Raw genomic sequence first — 20,064 nt, 5'->3', positions numbered from 1 at the left:
ATTAAAATTTCACAGAAAACCCATTGTGTAATGTCTTGGTTGAAATATTTAAGAATGGAAATGGACTCGGGTTATTATTATGGTGGACTGAACATTATGAAAAATTCAGAACAGTAAATTGATAGATTTTGAGAGCTGTCAATTTTAGGTTTCTTGCTCATTGAGCTATTGAAGTTTAGAGAATCATAAGAAAATATTTTAGTACATATCACTATTATACCACAGAAATGTATTTTTTCTAACACTATCTTAATATGTTAATTATTAATACTTTTTTTTTTAAATGTAGCATTTGCCTGAAAAGCAAAGTTATAACAATGAATAATTCATTCTGTTTGTTTTCTGATTGATTTTCAAATAATTTACTTGACTTCAATATTCTGTTATAATTCTCCATCAAATGTCTGCTGAATTTTGTTTTGTTTTGTTTTGTAAAAGCTGTCAGCACAAAAGGCCAAACTGCAATTCTGTTATGAATAGTGGTACTATGGTGAATAATAGAAGAGGTAAATGTATCTGCAAAACAAGCTTACCTGTCTTGCTACAGAGCCCAGATTGGAAGAGGATGTCTGTGTTTACCCTTGGTTATAACATACTGTGGTGTCTTACTTTGTTGTCCCATGGTTGCTGCTCATGGAAAATTACTGTTCATTAAGAAGGGCAACAAAATTTGGCCTCAGGGACTGAAGCATTGTTATGAAATGCATTTTCCAAGGAGGCTCTAACAACATCTAAATTGGCCTTGTTTTATTTGCAGCTGTGAAACTGCATTTATCAAAGCCAGAGCTCGCCCTTTCTGGTGCATAGGAATGCATAGAAATGCGTAGGAATGGTTACATATGTTTAATGTGTTTTTTTGTTGTTGTTGTTCTGTGAGGTACACAAGCACAGTTTTTTCATCCTGCCCTTTTTCATAGGCAGTTGGAACTTACCTTAATTTCAGTGATACATACTGCAATTACTGGAATTGACTAATCATGACTCTGGATCTGGTCATTTAGCTGAACAGTGGACATGAGCACTAGTCCAACATCCTGTAAAATTGCCTAGGAGTATTCCCACAGGCAGTAGAGGCATAGAATCAATCACTGTTACTATAATTAATGGTTAAATATGCATTTAATTCTGTTGGAATGCAGAATTGTTTAAATGCTGATTAAGTGCTGCAGGCCAAATACCAAGACAGGAACAATTCCTTTTAAGTATATCTCAAAGAAAGAACAATTCTTGCTCTCCAAACATTTCTCTAATTGATATCTTGTTTCACTTTCAATGAGCTTTTATGGCCATCCCGAGAAGAAATCTTGGGCATATGTACTTTATGGATTTTGTTTTCGTACATTTCTGAAAGTCAGACATTTTCAAAGTGGGTGGTGGAAGAGATTTAATGGAACATGGCAAGAAAATATAGAAAGTAAAAAATGCCAGATAAATTATAAATTATGTGGATAAGAAATGTACATTTATTCCAGATTCACTCAATGTCTGTGTAATTTTAGTTGATATATTGAGTTTGAACTCAGTATCTCCCAAAAGAAAAGAATAAGCTTCTATGGCTTGAGCTCAAAACTGTAGGCTCTTTCACTGGTATAGTAGTAGGATCATATCCTTTGTGGTTCAGGCATGGGGGAGAAGATGAGGGAAACTGATCTCCACAGATGTTTTTGTTCTGTGCAGGAGATTATTCCACACAGTGTTTGCTGGAAACAGCCTATAGGCTGGAGCTGCTGAGGAGGTCATACAGGTTTCTGATTCAATGTTCTTGCTCCATGTTGCCAAAGTGGCAGAGTATCTGAGATTTAACTTGAATCAGTGGAGTGGTCTCCAAAGGACATACTGCCTGGTGATGACAGAATACTTGGCACCTGGACACTTTGTTTTTCTGTCCCAGTGTACAGTCTGGATATTAGGAAGGGGCAGTTTCACCACTGATCTGCTGGGGACTCTCCTATGAGGAACAAAAGTTATCTTTGGAAACTGGAGCAGCCAGTACTAAATGTCAAATTATCTAAAGAGTTACAATAGGAAGTTTCTCTGAACAGCCATATTTTTAGCTATTCCTTCCAACTGTGGTGAAATTATGCTATGCAGAAGCATTACTTAATCAGGTTTGATTGTAGCCACAGCACAATTTAGTCTCTTTTATATACTGCCGCCTAGTCTAGACTACTAGCTCACACAATATTAATGCAATACAGATTAAAAGAATATTGTTGGAAAATCCTGAAAGCAACCCTTGTTTATGCTCCACTCCTACTAAAAGTGAAATTAAACCGTCTATTCTTCATCTACTGAATAGTCACTTCAATAGCATTCATTTAAAATTGCCTAAAAATTCTTAGATTGACATTCTGCAATTGTAGGTTGAAGAGAAAGGATTTGAATTATGCTGTTTTCCTGAACTGAGAAACTACTGCACAAAATTCTGTTGGGACAGAAAGAAAATAAATGAATAGATTTCCTTTGTGTTTATTATGGGTTTTGTCCTCTTTTTATGAATATTCTAGGAAACAAGGTAACAGAAACAGTAAACCTAATTTAAATCTAAAGTTTCATGGGAAACTGATTCTGAATTCTGAGCAGCACATATCTATACAGGGAACACAAGTCTACAAGAACAGAGACCTCTTTCCAGCAGCTTCATAGTGCATTTTACTTTGTGAGACAGATTATATATTTCTGCTTATCTGAAGGCTGAAGGCCTCTTTGCCAGAACAAATACCTTGTTGAAATAGCTGCATTCACTCTTTCAGGGTTTTGGCCTAAGAGAATCAATCTAGCTCCTGTAGAAATCAATGAGTCTGAATTATGCCCAATTTTTGATGTTCCTGAAACTAATGAAATGAAATAACAGAGACGCATCTTTAGTTTTTGTTGTTGTTGTTTTTGTTTTTTTTTTTTTTTTAGGTTACATAATTACTACATAAAACTTTCTAAGGTCTGAGAATCCCCTTCAATAGGTAGTTAAGAACAGGATTAAATGTGTCTCAGCAGTGATCGGATGCCTCAGGAAAGCTACAGCAAGATCCCATAGTGTTCTCTTGCAAGGGGATACAGAGTTTTGGGAAGCCTTTCTGAATATGGAGGAAAATTAGTTCTTCTACTTGTCCAGAACAAAATGCAATGCTCCATACCCAAAGATACTGATGATAGAAGAATTGGAAAGCTGTCTTGGTATTGTCAAAATCATGATTAAGGTCCTGAGAATGCTTAAGGTTTAGTTCAGCCATCGGATCATGAGAATTTTATTTTGTTTTAAGACTCCTCCCTCCCTCCCTCCCTTTCACCCTCCCTCCCTCCCTTCCTCCCTTCCTCCCTCCTTCCCTCATTCCTAGAAACTTGCTTCTGGAGAACAGAAAAAATATCTAAACCATTATCTAAATAAGAGCATTTAAGAAGACACAACAGTTGGTGACACTACTGTGTCACCAGTTTTGTTCACAGTAGAAAAAAAAATAAATTAAAAAATCTCGTGGTTCTTTAACATGTTGAAAAAGAGACTGAAATCAACTTAATAGTAGCTTACATTATTTATTGCAGAAGATTTCTGATAGCAGACAGCTCTTTAACCATCAACAAAAAAGGTATGGCTAAATAGCTGGAATCTGGAATTAGGCAAATTCAGGCAATAAATTGTACTTACTGTACAGCAATTTCTCTGCCATCCAAAAACCTGAAAATAGCTTAAGTATAGTCTTATGTATGTGTGATGGGGGAAATTTAAGTTTAAGGGCTTAATTCTGTAATTAGTTGATGATGTTCTTTGACCTAAAATTAGGAATTTGGACATGCAACTCCATGATGATTTTAAGTATAAGATGATATGAGAGACCTGAAGACCTCTATATCAGACTGCTCAGACTATCCACCTGTCTTGTGCCTTTTTTTTTTTTTTTTTTCTAATACAATCATTCTTTTGCCATTTAACATACATCTTGGGTATTATTCCTTAATTTTATTCCTAAAGCCACAGTTTCTGGAGCATAGGAGAATATTAGTTTCTGTTAAAATAGCTGATTAATGCTTTTTGAGAAAATATGCTTGATAATACATGTAATAATAATAATAATAATAATAATAAAGTCTATGTTACAGTATGGCACATTTTTTCTTGCTATTTTTCTGTAAGCTAGTTTTATTGCACAATACAAGATTATTGATTAGATGCTATTACAAATTAGGACCCGATTTTTAATTTTTTCATTATACATTGTACTTCCCAACTTTTTAAGTGAGTAAAGTTTGAAGCAATGAATGCTTGTCATTTTTCCCTTCTTTCTTTTTTTTTTTCCTTTTTTTTTTTTTTTTTTTTTTTCCTCTGTACAGCAGTGTACTCACCAAAGCACTTCTAACTTTAAGATATATTTATGCAGCTATAATACATAAGAATAAAAAAGTGCACAGGCCTCTGTACTTGTAAGAAGAGGTATTCAGGACAGGTATACATCAATCTAATGGATATTTTTAATCTCTTCCAATAGTTTATTCACTATCTGTTCATATTCCATTTTCCTCATTTTGTAATATTTATTGTATGCATGAAGTCTGTATTTTCTTATAATACAGTTAATTCAGCAAGTATTATCTAGTTTGTGTAATATTTTCTTATTAACAGATATGGTGTTAAAATAATCGTTCCAGTTTCCAAGTGCCATTAGAAATTCTATTATTTTTTTTTTTCTCAGGTTTTTATTAACTCAATTTCTCCTTCCAGTTAAGATAAATTAGGTCCTCAGCTGGTGTTAGCCAGTATAACTGATGAAGTTTTGCAGATTTATGCACCTGAAATTTCAGTTCATCATTTCAATAGGTTATATTTAACGATAACCCTTAAAATCAGCTTCCTGCATAGTTTAAAATTAATCTACATGTACTATGGATTAAATGGTCTCCACCTGTGTTGGTAGGAAAGGGACAAGTGAGAGTAAATGCATGCACAGATAACCTGATAGTTAAGTCTTGTAATGTTGGAATATCAAATGAACATTTCTACTGGGAACTACTCTAAACCACATGAAATAAAACCAATTATCTTCCATTGGGCAGAATCTGTAGGGTAGATGAGATACAGGTAACTGTATGACCATGTCTGGTCTTACAGTATGATGGTTTAATCAGGTGTGCCGAGGCTAGTTTCTTCTTTTGTTCTTATTCAGTAACAACAAAACCTGGGTATGTTTCTTATTGGATTAAATAAAACTTTCAAGTCAGAAACTGTACATACATCTCATACATCTGTTCGTAAGGCTTGACACACTGTTACTTTCTGTTGCTTTTTTGAACCAGGTATTTGATCATACTTTCCTGTTAGAGGTCTTCAAAGACAGCTGAGCACAGACAGTACTCATTACCCTCATCCACCCCCTTCAGATTTATCTTTTTGTAGTAAGTCAACTAACATGGACTTTCCCACAGATTTTATCCATAATTCTTTTCACTGTTTCTCTTCTATGCTTGCTGAAATCTAGAGAGGTAAAGGATCATATCATCTTATTCATTTAGGGAAGGAAGACTTATAGAGGGAACCTCTCCAAATCTGTAGAAATAGAAGCAATTGTTTGAAGATTAAATTTCATTTAGGTTATCCCTTCTGGCTTCACTTTCTGTCTGCATTTTATAACAGAAAAGCTGATAAAGAATTGATTCGTCACTGAGCTTGCATGAGTATGTCAGCCATGACCCAGCCACTCACTAATTTCTAACACCAACACAACTCTATAATTTTCATCCATCTTTATTTTTCAAGTTTTGCTTTCCAGTAGCCATTGAGAAATAAAGTTAACTAGTGACGGTATGTGCAGCTGTTCTTATTAAAAAGAAGTATTAGTAGTTTGGGATTTTAATTAATCCAGCCTACAATTTTATGTGCATAATAAAATAGAAAATTAAAGAAGTGTTGCCACTGAATTGAGAGTTAGTGTTGAACATAATGGTTATTTGGTACCTCGACTGAGCAAAGAATATGCAACCACTTAATACGAACATAAAGAAATGAAAATGGCTTTTCACATCCATGAGTTCAAAAACTGCTAGGTACTGATATGATACTGGGATTCTGCACATGTAATTACATTTAATGTTTGCTTTAAAAAATTAGAAAGAAAAGGAGACACTACAGTTTTGTGGGCACAATTTATTACAGATACAAATGCTAATATGTTGATGGTAGTCAACAAAACAAGCAGTCGGAGGTCTAGAAGCTAAAACATTTGAACCTGCAATTTAGTGCACAGATTTGAATATGGGTTCATTATTTTTATTTTCAAGGCCATTTGCCCTCAAATATAAATTGTTAGCTTGTTTATTAAAGCTTTTGGTAATTTAGACAGTTTCCCTAAAAACTGATGTATGCTTTCATTGTTCTGTGTCCACAGCAACAGAAAATATTACATCATATTATTATAAATGATATTCTTTTACTTTGTTTTTCTAAAACAAATCTTGCCAAAATATTTTTCTTCTGGTGAGGTTAAAGTCAAATAAGAAACATCAGACTGCACTAGTTTAGCAGCTGCAGATATGTACTATACAAGTTTGGAGTAGCTGAACTAGTAGTTGATATTTTCATATTCTCATCTCTCCTTCAATGTATATTCATGTACATTCCTCAGACTAGATCAGTATTTGTATTCATGGCTGTATAATTATTGACTATGGCAGTGAGAAAGAGTACAATTATATACCAAGTGAAAATAACAAGTGTGTCTGCACAAGGCTTTTCCTTTATTTGGTTAAAAGCTTCATCTGTCAGCAGGCTTCCACGTCACTAAAATCATGGTGACGAGCGTGACAACAAGGCAGACGTGACCAGCAAATGTCACCTGCATCCTTGTATCTTCATGTAGTGTCATGTGAGACAGGGTCACCACTGTCAGTTTTGTAGGGGAAGACTGACAGCATTCAAAAGGAAGGATCAGTAAGACAAATGAATGGCTCTTCAGTGATCAAACATACTCCCACCTGCACCTCCAGAGAAATGGGGAGGGATTTTCTGTGTACACAACACCTTGGTATCCATACGGATTCATACAGGAATAGTAATGAAGGCAGAAAAATAATGTGCTCCGTCAAGTTATATTTTTTTCTTGAACTGTTTAACAGGGACTTATTGATGGAAAGAACAGCTTGCCTTGCTGGAGTTGATGGTATCAGAGGGAAAAAACAGCTGAGAGAGTGACTGCCAAGTGCAGCGGGCTGATAGAAATTAGTTTATGAATATATACATTCAAATGTGTACATATGTATATATAAATGTGTTACAAACACTTCATATAATGAGTTGATCACTTTCATCATTACTCAGCTCTATCTGATCAAGTTCTGTCGTATGAGTAACCAGATGTTAGTGTAGAATGGGAATAAAACAAGGTGATATAGAGGATTTCCTCTGGAATACACAATGCTGGGTGACTGCCAGGCTATCAATTTTCATACACTAAGATTTTGTATCCAGGGAGAGACTGATGTGACATGGTGGGATTCTAAAACTCAGAAGACTTTGAGATTATTTGTTCCAACCAGTATTTCCATAATTTACTTGTGTGTGTGTGCGTGTGTGTGTGTGTAACTGCATCTAATTTGTGCTCACAAACGACAGATGTCCTCTCCTTCCTTTGAAACATCAAAGAAAGACTAGTAATAAGATAGGGGTGAACAGAGCTGTAACTGCTTAAAATTGAAGGTAGTAATAACAGCAAGGTGTAATGGGCTGGCTGACTAGTAGTCATCCTTCCTAGGAGATCAACAGCATATATACCCCAAACAGCTGAACCCAAACAGTCACCCACCAGAGCTCTCCATTCAGCCATTCAGGGAGCCTATTGAGTGCTTAGGGAGAATATGTCTTTTTTAATATGTCTCTTTTTTTTTTTTTCTTTTTTTTTTTCTTTTTTTTTAAAGATTAGCTCATAACTGGTAACATATCCCCCTCTTGGAGGAACCACTTAAAGCGATGTGGTGATGAGCTCAAGGTAGTAACTCCTGTCAGATGGTCAAGAGGAAGAACTCTTAAAGGGAGTTGCAGTGCTCACAGTGACATGGAGACATTGAGGAAGGTGGTAGCAGAAGACCAGACAGGAAAGCAGGCAGTCCCATAGGCAGATGGCAAATGAAAGGAAAAGGCAAAAGTAGAGGCAGGAAGTCATAAAAAAACAACATGATATTGACTCCAAAAATATTAGAAGCTACCTTGGGATAAAAGTGAGTTGTAAACAAGATGCTGCAGTCTGTGAAGGTTTAACCAGATCCAAACAACAATGTGGTTAATGAAAGGCATATAAAAAAAGAAAAAGAAGATAGGCAACAGTAACGAGAGCTTCTGAAGAAATAATAACTTTTTTTTGGTTTGTTTTTCCTACATTATTTATTCTTTGTTTTGTGGACATTCAACAGACACAGAACCATGTGGATAGCAACTTACATTTCCATTTTGCAGCTGGTGCAACATTTTACAAACTGGATTCCTAAAGTGTTGTTTGCCTTCATCTGTGTCTTTGCTGGATTAACCCATGGAACTGTAGAATAAATAAAAAAAATAAATGAGTGTTTCTCTTAGGAAAAAAAAATATAAAAATTATATATGCATATATATATACATGTACACCATATATATACACCAATAATCATTATCACTTAAAGTTTTGAATTTCATATTCTCTGAATAAACACACAAAATAGATTCTGTGAGCTAATCAGATGTTGATTCATCCATACATTCACACTTTCACACGTTTCCCCTCCTTCTCCCAAGTATCACTGATTAAAAGACAAGAGATTATCACTATAATAAGGATATGATGGATTGGAGATGTGTCCTGGTTTCAGTTAGAACAGAGTTAATTTTCTTCCTAGTAGCTGGTAGAATGCTATGTTTTGGCTTAGGATGAGAAGAGTGCTGATAACACCCCGATGTTTTAATTGCTGCAGAGCAGTGCTTATACTAAACCAAGGACGTCTCAGCTTCTTGTTCTGTCCTGCCAACGGGCAGGCTGGGGGTGCAGTAAGAGCTGGGAGGGGACAGACCCAGGACAGCTGACCCAAACTAGCCAAAGGGGTATTGCATACCATCTGACGTCATGCTAAACAATATATAGGGGTGGCTAGCTGGGGGAAGGGGGGCTGGACTGCTTGGGGTTAGGCTGGACATCGGTCAGCGGGTGGTGAGCAATTGCATTGTGCATCACTTGTTTGTACATATTATTATTAGTAGTACTATTATCAACATTGTATTATTATTATTATTATTGTTATTGTTATTGTTATTATTTTCCTGACTTATTAAACTGCCTTTATCTCAACTCACAGGCTTCACTTTCCATTTCTCTCCCCCGTCCCAGAGAGGGAGGGGGGAGGGTGATCGAACGGCTGTGTGGTGTTTAGCTGCCGGCCGGGTTAAACCACGACAAGATGTCAGAACAAGGTTCTACATATCCAATGCTAAAGGAACAATCAAACTAAGTTTAATGAGTGATGCAGACACAGACTTTCCTTTTCAGGATCAATTAGGAAGTCATGGTTAAGGCATATGTGATGCACTGAATTCCATAAGGTTCTAAATATGATTTGTCCTGATCTGTAATGGCAGTAATATTCAGTATTGTTTAGTTGGATGTGCCTTTATCAGAGATGAGTAACAGCTCTAAGTGCAGAGGAAACTTCTGTTCTGCAAGTTATCAGTTTTAATAACATCCCCCAGCCCTTTGGCTGACAAGCCCAGTCTCTTCCATCCCCTTTTTGTATATCCTTGGCACTTTGAAGTTTCCATTATTTGATTTTTTTTTTTTTTTTTTTTTCTGAGGATGCTAAACGTCACTGAAAATGCCAAAATCTGTCATTATAATTGCCATAGATTGAACTTTTCAATTGAAGTCAGCAGTCAGCTCACAGCCGACTTAGTAACAGTTGGCCCAACTCCCTCAGATTTCTTGGAGGAGAAGCTGTGATAGCTGGGAATGTCAATCCCCCTCCGTTCTCAGAATTGTTTTTGCTGAAGTTAGTAAATCACTTCAGAGACTTCTTTCTCTGGTGCTTTTAATCTTGAGGGTTTGCAATTTACAGGGGAAATAGTTGTTGAGGGAACCTTACACAGGTAGTTTGGGAAAAATTCTTCAGCTCTGATAAACAAAAAGGGAGATCAATGTTATCTCAAATCACACACTATCTTATTTTATATAACCTTGCTTAAAAAGAAAAAAATAAAAAAAAAAATGGAGACAGAGAGAAATGGGAACATGCTACACATCAACCTGCCACTGATGGTGCAAAGGCTAATGTTATCTAGTAACCACAGGGCTAAGTACAGGCACAGATTGTAACACCACACAGGGTTAACCTAAGGTAAATACCTGGCAGCTTGTCTTTCTTACTCTCTGGCAACACTTGTGTAACTTGTCATGCCAGTGAAGTCATACAGAATTGAGCAAAACTAGCTGAAACCAAATATGCAGAGAAACATATTTGTCATTGCACTTAAGCTGACAGCTGTAGCAATTTTCTGTGAGCAGACATACACAGCTTGATGACAAAGAGGGAAGCTTGTGTGGATTTCTAATTGCGGAGTTCTCTTGCAGAGGCCACTGATAATGGGCCTCTGATTTTAAGAAGGATTAAGAAACAGTCAAAACCAGGTGGTTTGTTTGGATTTAATATGCACAAATCATTGGGAATTTCTAACTGAATTAGGGAATAAGTTTTCCAGATTTTTCAAGAGGAAGCAGAAACTATTTTAAGATTCAATGTAGGATAGAAGTAATAAGATAATAAAAAATGGGTCACTACTTCACAAAAAGTATAAGGAGAATTCATTAAAACCAGTAGTAACAGATGTAGGAAGTCTTCATTTTCACCACCATTTAACTGATCACTGTGACATTGACAACAGTATTAAAGGTGACACTGAATTAAAAGTAATTCTAATCTACTTGTATGATGTCTCACTGAAAGCTCCCAACTTCAAACACATTACAAGAGGGTAACTATCCATTTAGGTGTCATCAAATTTATAGCGTGCACAAGGCAAATAGAGTTAAATTAGCCTGTGACAAACAAGTACTGTACTAACTCATATGACTTTGCATTTGCTGTTATAAGTGACCCTGGGACTACTCCCACAGCTCAGGTAATGCAGGTTGACTGGTTTTTCAGTGGTACTTTGTGCTTGTCTAAACAGTGACTTTAAAATGATTTGCTGAAAATGTTTGTATCTAAGCATTACTGAAAGCATAGTGAAAATAGATATCTACTCTTCACTCCATTGTGAGCAACAACAAAAAAAAAACATTTCTAAAGTATAACCCTAATTAGATATTAAATATATGTATATATATGAGAGAGAAATTCTATTTTGCAAGTCAATAGATATTTTCCTTATATTCCTCAGTACTTTTCTATGTATGGTCTTCAGTTCCCTTTAAACTGCAGCTATCACTTAGTTCATTCCTCAGAGCTCACTGCTGATACCCCCAATTCATCACTAGTTTTTTTTTTTTTTTTTTTTTCTTGTTTCTTTTCACCTTTAAATTCATCTAGAGATTAAGAACCATTTCCTTTCTTTCACTGCTTGCTAAACCTATCCCGTTTTGACTTCCACTGTAGTGAAACTGCCATTCTGCTCTTTTTTGGTGAGCTTCAGTTGTCTTGAAGAAATTCAGCCTTGTTGTTTTGACAATGTCACTGATGGTAATGCTCTCACAAAGCTATTTTCTCTCATCGTTTTCACAAATCTCTACTGTCTTCTCTCCTTATTCTTATCTCTCCAATTTCTCCTATAGTGAGTCCATATAGTTCTCTCTTTGTTACATAATGCATTTCCTGTATAGCCTCCCTGAAGAAAATCAACCCATGGCACATTTTCACCTTCCATTCTTCTGCTGATAAATGAAAAGCCTACCTTTTCAATCTGAAATCTTGATTTGTTTAGACAGAGAACCTATCCCTCAGAGAAAAAGCATAGAGTAATGGGAAAATGAAATACACTTCCCAGCTGCTTGGGAGCAAAACCACAATTTTCTGTCAAGCAATCAGAAATTGTTTGTTCCCAAGATTTTTGTCTCCTGCAGTCTTGGTTACAGTGATTATTTTATCCTCACTTCTGAAGTCATTCAGATTACCTCAGTTCCCAAAGTCAGTTAGCTATATTAATTAATATGTTCACCACACAAACTCCGATTTCACAAAGAAATTTCAAGCTCACTGTAAAACTCTTAATGGTCTCCAATTTGTGAATTTAAGTCTCTAAGTGTCTCGTTAGGTTGGTTGGCCATGCTGTCCTGTGGGCATGGCAAGTCCTCCCTAACAGATCTGTGAATCCACCTTTTTGCCTCTTCTCAGAGCACACCACACTGTACATTCCCTTCAACCTAGTGATGTTTTAACTGGAACACAATGTGCTGCTATCTCCATTTTTATTTTTATTTTTTTTTTAAATAACAGATAGACAAAATATGCAAAAGTCTTATAAAATGACATTTGAATAAAAATTACCCATAAGATACTGTTTAGGTATGAAGGAGGCAGATGTATGTTCTATCAACTGAAGAGGACCTGATGTGTTGAGTAAGAAAGTTTTACTATATAAACAGCTTTAATATTTGAACCGCATTTCAATAATCATAGAATCATTAGGGCAAGAAAAGACCTCCCAGATCTGGTCCAACAATCCCCATAACACCAATATTACCCACTAAACCACGTCCCTAAGCACCACATCCAACTTTTCCTTGAACACCCCCAGGGACAGTGACTCCTCCACCTCCCCAGGCAAACCTTTCCAACGCCTGACTACTCTTTATGAGAAGAAATTTCTCCTCTTCTCCAAACTGAACCTCCCCTGGGACAACTTGTGGCCATTCCATTTTGTGCTACTGCTAGTTATCTGCAAGAAGAGGCTGACCCCCATCTCCCCACAACATCCTTTCAGGTAGTCGTAGAGATGATATGTTTAATGATAGCAATATTTGAAAGTAATTACTGAAATTTATGGTGATTGGTTCAGATCTTTCATTAAGAGTACATTTGTACTACAAACTGACAATGACAGAGTAGAATAAGTGTGTTACAAGAAGTCAACATGTTTTTTTAAAGCACTTTTACAGTCTCATTTTTATGTTTTCTCTTGTAACTTCAGTAGATTAAATTTAAAAAATAATCACTTTGAAAACTATTTTTTTTCACAAATGACAAGCTAAAGTAATATGTAATGAAGTGAATAGTGTGGATGAAAAGCAAAGCAAAAAGAAAAACAACACTAAAAGCAAGCTTTGAATGATTAGATCATTAATACAACAAATACATGTAACATTAGCTTTATACAACTTGACAGCTTTTTAAATATGTCTTCCGTATGCATAAAACTCAAAGAAAACTCAAAGAATATAAAACTTGTGTAAAACCAAAATTAAGATAGCAGTATGTGACATAATAGCTTTGGTAAAATGTTTCTTGTTCACGATGTGGTTTCTGGAATCACGAAGATTAGTTCTTTGCATCAAACATCAAAGAGGCTGGCACAGACAGAAGAGATAAACTCTGCCCCCTTATGAGCTTGTTCATGTCGCTTCTTACCCATTTAAATTCTAGTTAGGTTGATCAGCAATGAGAGAAAAGCTTTAAATTGCATTATTAACAATAGGTTAAATCTTAGACTGCTGATTAAATCAATTTCTCTGAGATAAAATCATAATAGGCATTGGCTGTGTTCATCTGACAAGAAACATGTCATTGGTAATGCTTTGTGTTGCCTTTAATGAGTCTGATTGTCATCTTCCAGCAGGGAGAGCATAAAAGACACCTGCAGGTCTGGGTGAATGGGATCACTGATCGATCACGTTGTCAGGGCTGTCAAGCATTTGGGAACAGCTGAACAAGTACATAAAATCAATGCTGTGGTGTATTTATATGGAGTCTGCCCAGATTAGTCAGCTGATTGAAAATTTTGGCAGAATCAGTTATACGCTAAATATCATTTGCAAAATTATATTTACCTCACAGTACACATGTTTAAAAACAACTGAGTTATTTAATAGAGTGTGTGATTTTTTTGTTTTTGAAAAAAAAAAATAAGAAATTTATTTATCATTTTGGCCAACTTTGTCTCTGGGTACAACTGCAGCCTAACTTTTTTTGTTTGTTTGTTTGTTTTTTTCTGACATGAAAATTATTACATTCTTAGTTTTATTTATTATTGATATTTAGCTTCTGCCTCCCATTCACTGAAAGGTAGTTACATTTTAGCAATTATCTTTGCTACTGTTCAGCTATTTTACAAAGATTAGGTTATTCTAGAAAGAAAACAAGCAGATGAATAGAGGAGTCCCTCCTTCTCCCTAAGGAAACTGCATACTTGTTCACTGTGGTCCAAATCACCTCCCTGGTAATGGAGCCAGAAGAACCCCAATGAAGAGGTGCAGCAGGAGGAACTGACTGCTACATCCAGCTCAACCCGCTCCAGCAGCTTAATGGATGCACAGGTGAGCCTCTGGTCTGTGATAGTCTTTGGGGTTACTGGAAAGGGAAATAATAACATTAAAGCAGCAGTTCTGGGTCACAACCTAAAGCAGGTTTCTTTAAAACGTACAATTAACACGGTCATTTTTGCATGTAATGCAATGCATATCCATTTCTACTCTTCTGTTTTCTGATATATTTTCTGTTTCCTTTCTGTCACTCCACATTCATATGTTATAATTCATTCACTGGTTTTCCATTCACATCCTAATCTTCCCTCACTCCATTTTTGTCCTCAGGGACTCACTTTCTCACAACCCTCTCCACCTCTATCTTCTTTCTTCATTTGCTTGACTTATTTGTAGTCCATAAATTCACAGAGGGATGAAACTAATCTAATTCAAGCCTACATCCAAAAACAGCTTATTCAATTCAAAATTATTCTTTCTTTTGTTTATGATACATGACATTTTTTCTTTGCAGATGGATAGATTTCATGTTTGGACATGAAACGTATTACTAAGTTTGCAGGGCACTTTTTTTTTTTTTTTTTTTTTGTCTTTTCCTCTGTTTTTTAATCTTCTCTACATTTTTATCTTTGCATCAGTCATTCCTGCTTTTTGACTGTACAAGCTTGTTCCAACATTGTGCCTTCATGGTTAGTTTAGCTCTGTCACTTTCAGTAGGAGTTAATCCATTTAAACTTTGTCATAGTTGTAGTAATGTAACATAACAATGGCCAAGTTCAACTATAAAGTAATAACATAAAGTTTTAGCATAAATTCATTTATCAGGTTGGGATAATAGGCATATTGCTCTTTCCAGCCCACATGTAACTTGCAAAGTCCCTTCCAACAAGCTTCCTGGATTAGACCTTCTTCCTCCCAGCTGTGAAACAAAAGATCATCTGATCTTCTCACACTGAAACACCAGAAGCTTCAACTTCTGCAGAGCATGGCTTACACTTTGTTTCAGGGGAAAATAAGGATATAAGGCTGAAGTTGTTCACAGTCATAGATATTTGAATTTTAGAAGACAATACAGTATTTTGCAGGATGATGTGTGTCCAGGTACCATTGTGATTGTTTTGAAACTTAGAGTGGATTGATAGTAATGCAACTGTGGTGGATTTAAACCTTTTAGAGTAAAACTGGAGAATTCACAAGATGTTCTTGTCAATGATGCAGCTGTGACTGTAAAGTTCTTATCTGATGACTAGTGATAACTCTAAATTAAAACTCTTAATTACAATTCTTTATTATAACATTATATATGAATGCATACCAGAAGTAGCTGGTGAGGGAGGAAGAAAAATCTCTAAGGATAGTAAGAACTCACAGGTGAATGTTTTGAATCCAAATATTCCAGGGCACGTTGTACATGTTACTCTGTAGCCTGTATTGGAAATACTGGGATAGAGCTGTCTTCTCCATACACCATATTTCACTTAAATTAGTGAGATTTTTGCTTCCTTGGCAAAGGCAAGAATGAGATCTCGGTGTTTAAGTTGCCATGGCCAATGTAAAAAGCAGCATCTCACTGCAGGTGTATGGCCAGGTCTCTGCTGAAATGTGTGCAGTCTAATGTTTCCTAAAAAGGAAAACACTTGTCATCACTGTCATTGATTTGCTGAAGTACAGCATGAGTGCTTTTCTTCCTTCCTTGATCTTTCCTACCCAGTGGTGTCATATCCGTAACATCCTCTTCCCCTCTATTTTCTGATTACCAGATATAAGACTTTTTGAGAAAAATTCCATGATTTTTAACTTCTAAAGAGTTTTCTCTAATCTAGACTACTATTGTTAAAATCTGAATTGATAAATCATTCCAAAAGAACAAGCATCTAAATTTCTGGGAAGGAAAAAAAAAAAAAAAAAGAAAGTTTTCAAACATGATATATGCGTAGCTTTTTAGCTTTTTAGTTTATTTCTTCTTTGTCTGTCAACATCTCAGAGAACTAGGCAACAGGCAACAACAGTTGTACACAAGCAGAAAAGTATTGCCCGCAAGGTAACACATTCCCTCTCCCTCAATACAGTAGTTTAATTAAATGGTGAGACCAGAAAATGAGTGCTGCAACTCTGGAAGGTGATGCCATCTCTGCCCCAGTTTTACAAGTAGCCTTATGCGGCAGTTCATAGAAGAGCATTATTCCATAAGCCTCTGACAAGTTTGCTGCTGCTTCTCACTCCTGCAGCTATAAACTATCTCACTCCAGATAGCTATAAATTGGGGAATGGCTGTGTTCTTTATTTCCTCTCAGTAGGTGTCTGTAAATCAAACCCATCAGGTGTATCCCCCGTTTTCATATGACCCCAACAGTTGGATGTGTTAATAGTACTAGCCACTCCAGATCCCCTTTAAATGACTGAATAACATTGGTGAAACATTTTAATTTTTTTCTGTGCTATAAATAAACTGCAATTACCATGTACATGGATTAAGAACATGTCTCTGGAATGCCTGCTAATAAACTCTGTTTCTTGAAAGTTACGTCTTTTGTATTACTGCCATGCCTCTGTTTGATGTCCTTGAAATCCTGATGTTAGAATTCTTTACCTTCCAACTAATTTGTAAATTATTTTTAAATTTATTCTAATTATTTCTCTAACATTCCAGTAGTTATGTACAGGAATAAGTATTTATAACTTTACAGAATGTGAATTAGCATTTGAATTTTAAAATAGCTTTTGATTACCAAGATGGTTTCAAAGTAAATTAAAAAAAAAAAAAATAGACTAGCAGACACTGTCATATAGATTGTGAGTTCCTATGTACTTTAAAATGTATGAATTGTGACATGATCCAGGGAACTTTGAAACTACATCAATTATTTTGCATCTGGCATTGCACACCACCTGCATAATGAGAGCAGAGGGCTTGATGATTTTTGAAACTCGTTTCCGTGGATGGTCACATGAGTGCATTGTATTGTTCTCTAGACAGATGGAAAGCTAGTAATGTCCCAGAATTCAAATATGACTTGTATTGAATCTTGGCTTATATTTTACTTTGTTTGTTTGTTTTGTTATTTTGGCATATTCTGATATATCAAAAGCAGAGCATTTTTTTCTGAAGAGCAACTTAAATTATATACATCTATATCCTTCCTTCTACATGCAGTTGGGCTGCCCCAGGGGAATTGAAAATAGAATTTGATATATACTGTCTGAAAGGGCACATTTTAATATCTACAGTTTCATTGTTTATTGCGTTTCAAATAGATTCTGTAGCCAAATAAATTAATGTATGCAAACATATGGCTCTTTCTATGTTCTCCAAATACTTTTATTTGCATCAGAGCACTGTTTCTAAAAATTTACTCCAGTACAGAAGATCAGTTTAAGAAGGGCCAGAGATGGCACAGTGAAGGTATTCTTATTTTCCAATGGTGTTTCACATGTTGCAAGTAACACAAGCTCCCAGCAGCAGAATATCAAAACTCTGCACCACTAAATACAGTTGTACATAGCATAATAAAAAATATTTGTACGTCCCTTCATAGTTTAAAATAATAATAATAAGTAATGCAATGCTGGTTGACAAAGAATATTGTCCTGGTTTTAGATGTAATAAAGTTTTCTTCCTAGTAGCTGGTATGGTGTTGTGTTTGGGATGGAGGATGAGAATAATGCTGATAACACACAGATGTTTTAGTTGTTGCAGAAGAGTGCTCACACAGAGCCAAGGACTCTTCCACTTCTCATGCTGCCCTGACAGTGAGGAGGCTGGTGGTACACGAAGAACTGGGAGGGGATGTGGCCATGACAGGTGATCCAGACTGGCCAAAGGGTTGTCTTATACCATAAGGCATCATGCTGAACAATAAAAGCTGGGACAGAAGAGGGAAGAAAAGAGAATATTCAGAATAACGGTGTTTTCCTTCCCAAGAAACTGTTATGTGTGACAAGCCCTGCTTTCCTGGCAAAGGACAAACATCTGCTTGCTGATAGGAAGAAGTGAGTGAATTCCTTGTTCTGCTTTGCTTGTACACACAGATTTGCTTTACCTAGTAAACCATCTTTATCTCAACCCCTGAATCCTTACACTTTTACTTTTCTGATTCTCTCCCCCATCTTACCAGTGACAGGGAGTTACTGAGCATCTGTGTGATGCTGAACTGCCTACCAAGGCTAAACCACAACGGATCCAGACTGGACATTGTATTCAGAAGTGGTATCACAGATGCCAAACAGAAGAGAAGTATCACTTCCCGGAAACCGCAGACTACACTCTTGCCAATGCAGGATAGGTTGGGCCACCCATGTTGCAAGGCCTCACTGCTGATCCAGGCTCAGACTTGATGACAGGAATCCACAGGCCTTACGCTTCAGAACTACTTTCCAGAAAGTCTTCTCCCAGTTTGTACTGGTGCACAAGGTTATTCCTCTCCAGGTGCAGGACTTGACACACGCCTATGATGAATTTCATGGAGTCCTGTCTGTTCTCCTCTCCAAAGTTGCATGGGCCCTCTGAATAGCAGCCCAGCCCTCCAGCACTTCAACCAGTTCCTGCAATTAGTTAACATCCACAACACTGTTGAAAATCAGCTTTGATTTGATATGTCTGAGATCAGTAGACCAGTGGTCTAACCAGGACTAAACTTTAGGTCTCTGATGCCCTTGAATTGAAAGTCAAGTTGGTGCAGAAAGACCCCTATGAGGACTGATGAAGTATACCCATGTCAAAAGACAATCTTGCTTGGTGCAGAAGGGATTTTATGATGGATGAACCTTTAATCTTTATGACAAATAAGGATAGTGGAATATATTTCCAAAGAGGATGCCTCTTCACTCTCCAGTATTGTTATATGAAGGTAATATATGGATTTCTTGCTAGGAATCATTCCTCCTCCGCCCTACAAAAATATGTCAACTTCCTGAACAGAAAAAAGTTATTCTTCCCTGACTAAAGTAATGTAGGTATAACACAAAAAAAATTAATTGAATCAAGTGAATGGGTATTTCTATTTGACATTCTGTATTTCAAAAATAAGATATCTTTTAGATTGTATTTGCTTATACAAAGAATCTTTTATTCTTGCCTGAAAAAAAAAAAAAAAAAAAAAAAGTTGGTTAATTTCTCCACCTAAAATGAATTTTTACAGGCAGCATATAACACCTTGAAAGTAAGGTGTTAATGGAAGTACTGACTGACCTTTAACAACCAGAAAAAATGGCTTATCTGTAACAATCAGATTTAAAAGCTCCTCGGATACTTGTGCAAGTGCTTGATTTTTGATATGTGCTTATTAGACAGAAATTGAAGATTTAAATGGTTTGGATTAACTTTACTAGTAGAATTTTTGTTTTAATTGATACCCACAATAACAATGTGTTTAACCATCCAGTGTTTTGAATAGGATGTAAGAACCATCTTCCAAAGGATTTAGACTTAGTAATGACTTTTTATTGTTACTACATGGCTGTCTCTCACTTTAATGCCCCGTGTCCTGATTCTCCTCTGCTTATCAATTTCATCAGTCTGAGAAAATAATTAAAAATTTTATTAACAACAACAAAAATATCTAAGAAAACTCTCCGAGTTTGAGATTCAAGGTTCAGATCCAGTATAAGAATTCCCCCAGAAGCAAAAATATTTAGTTTTAGGGGTTGTAAGATT

At 36.1% G+C, this 20,064-nt stretch overlaps 1 long non-coding RNA gene across 1 annotated transcript; it reads left to right on the top strand.

Annotated features, from left to right (window-relative positions):
- The first annotated feature begins 9,133 nt into the window (after positions 1-9,133).
- LOC116487981 lies at positions 9,134-16,315 on the top strand. The gene is made up of 3 exons (XR_004253124.1): positions 9,134-9,158; positions 14,327-14,465; positions 15,268-16,315. It is a non-coding gene; the product is annotated as an uncharacterized LOC116487981 (long non-coding RNA).
- The last annotated feature ends 3,749 nt before the right edge of the window (positions 16,316-20,064 follow it).

This window comes from Aythya fuligula, chromosome 3, assembly GCF_009819795.1.
Source record: "Aythya fuligula isolate bAytFul2 chromosome 3, bAytFul2.pri, whole genome shotgun sequence".
NCBI lineage: Eukaryota > Metazoa > Chordata > Aves > Anseriformes > Anatidae > Aythya > Aythya fuligula.
The sequence above is the reverse complement of the archived record's forward strand: the minus strand, read 5'-3'. Positions and strand labels throughout refer to the sequence as shown.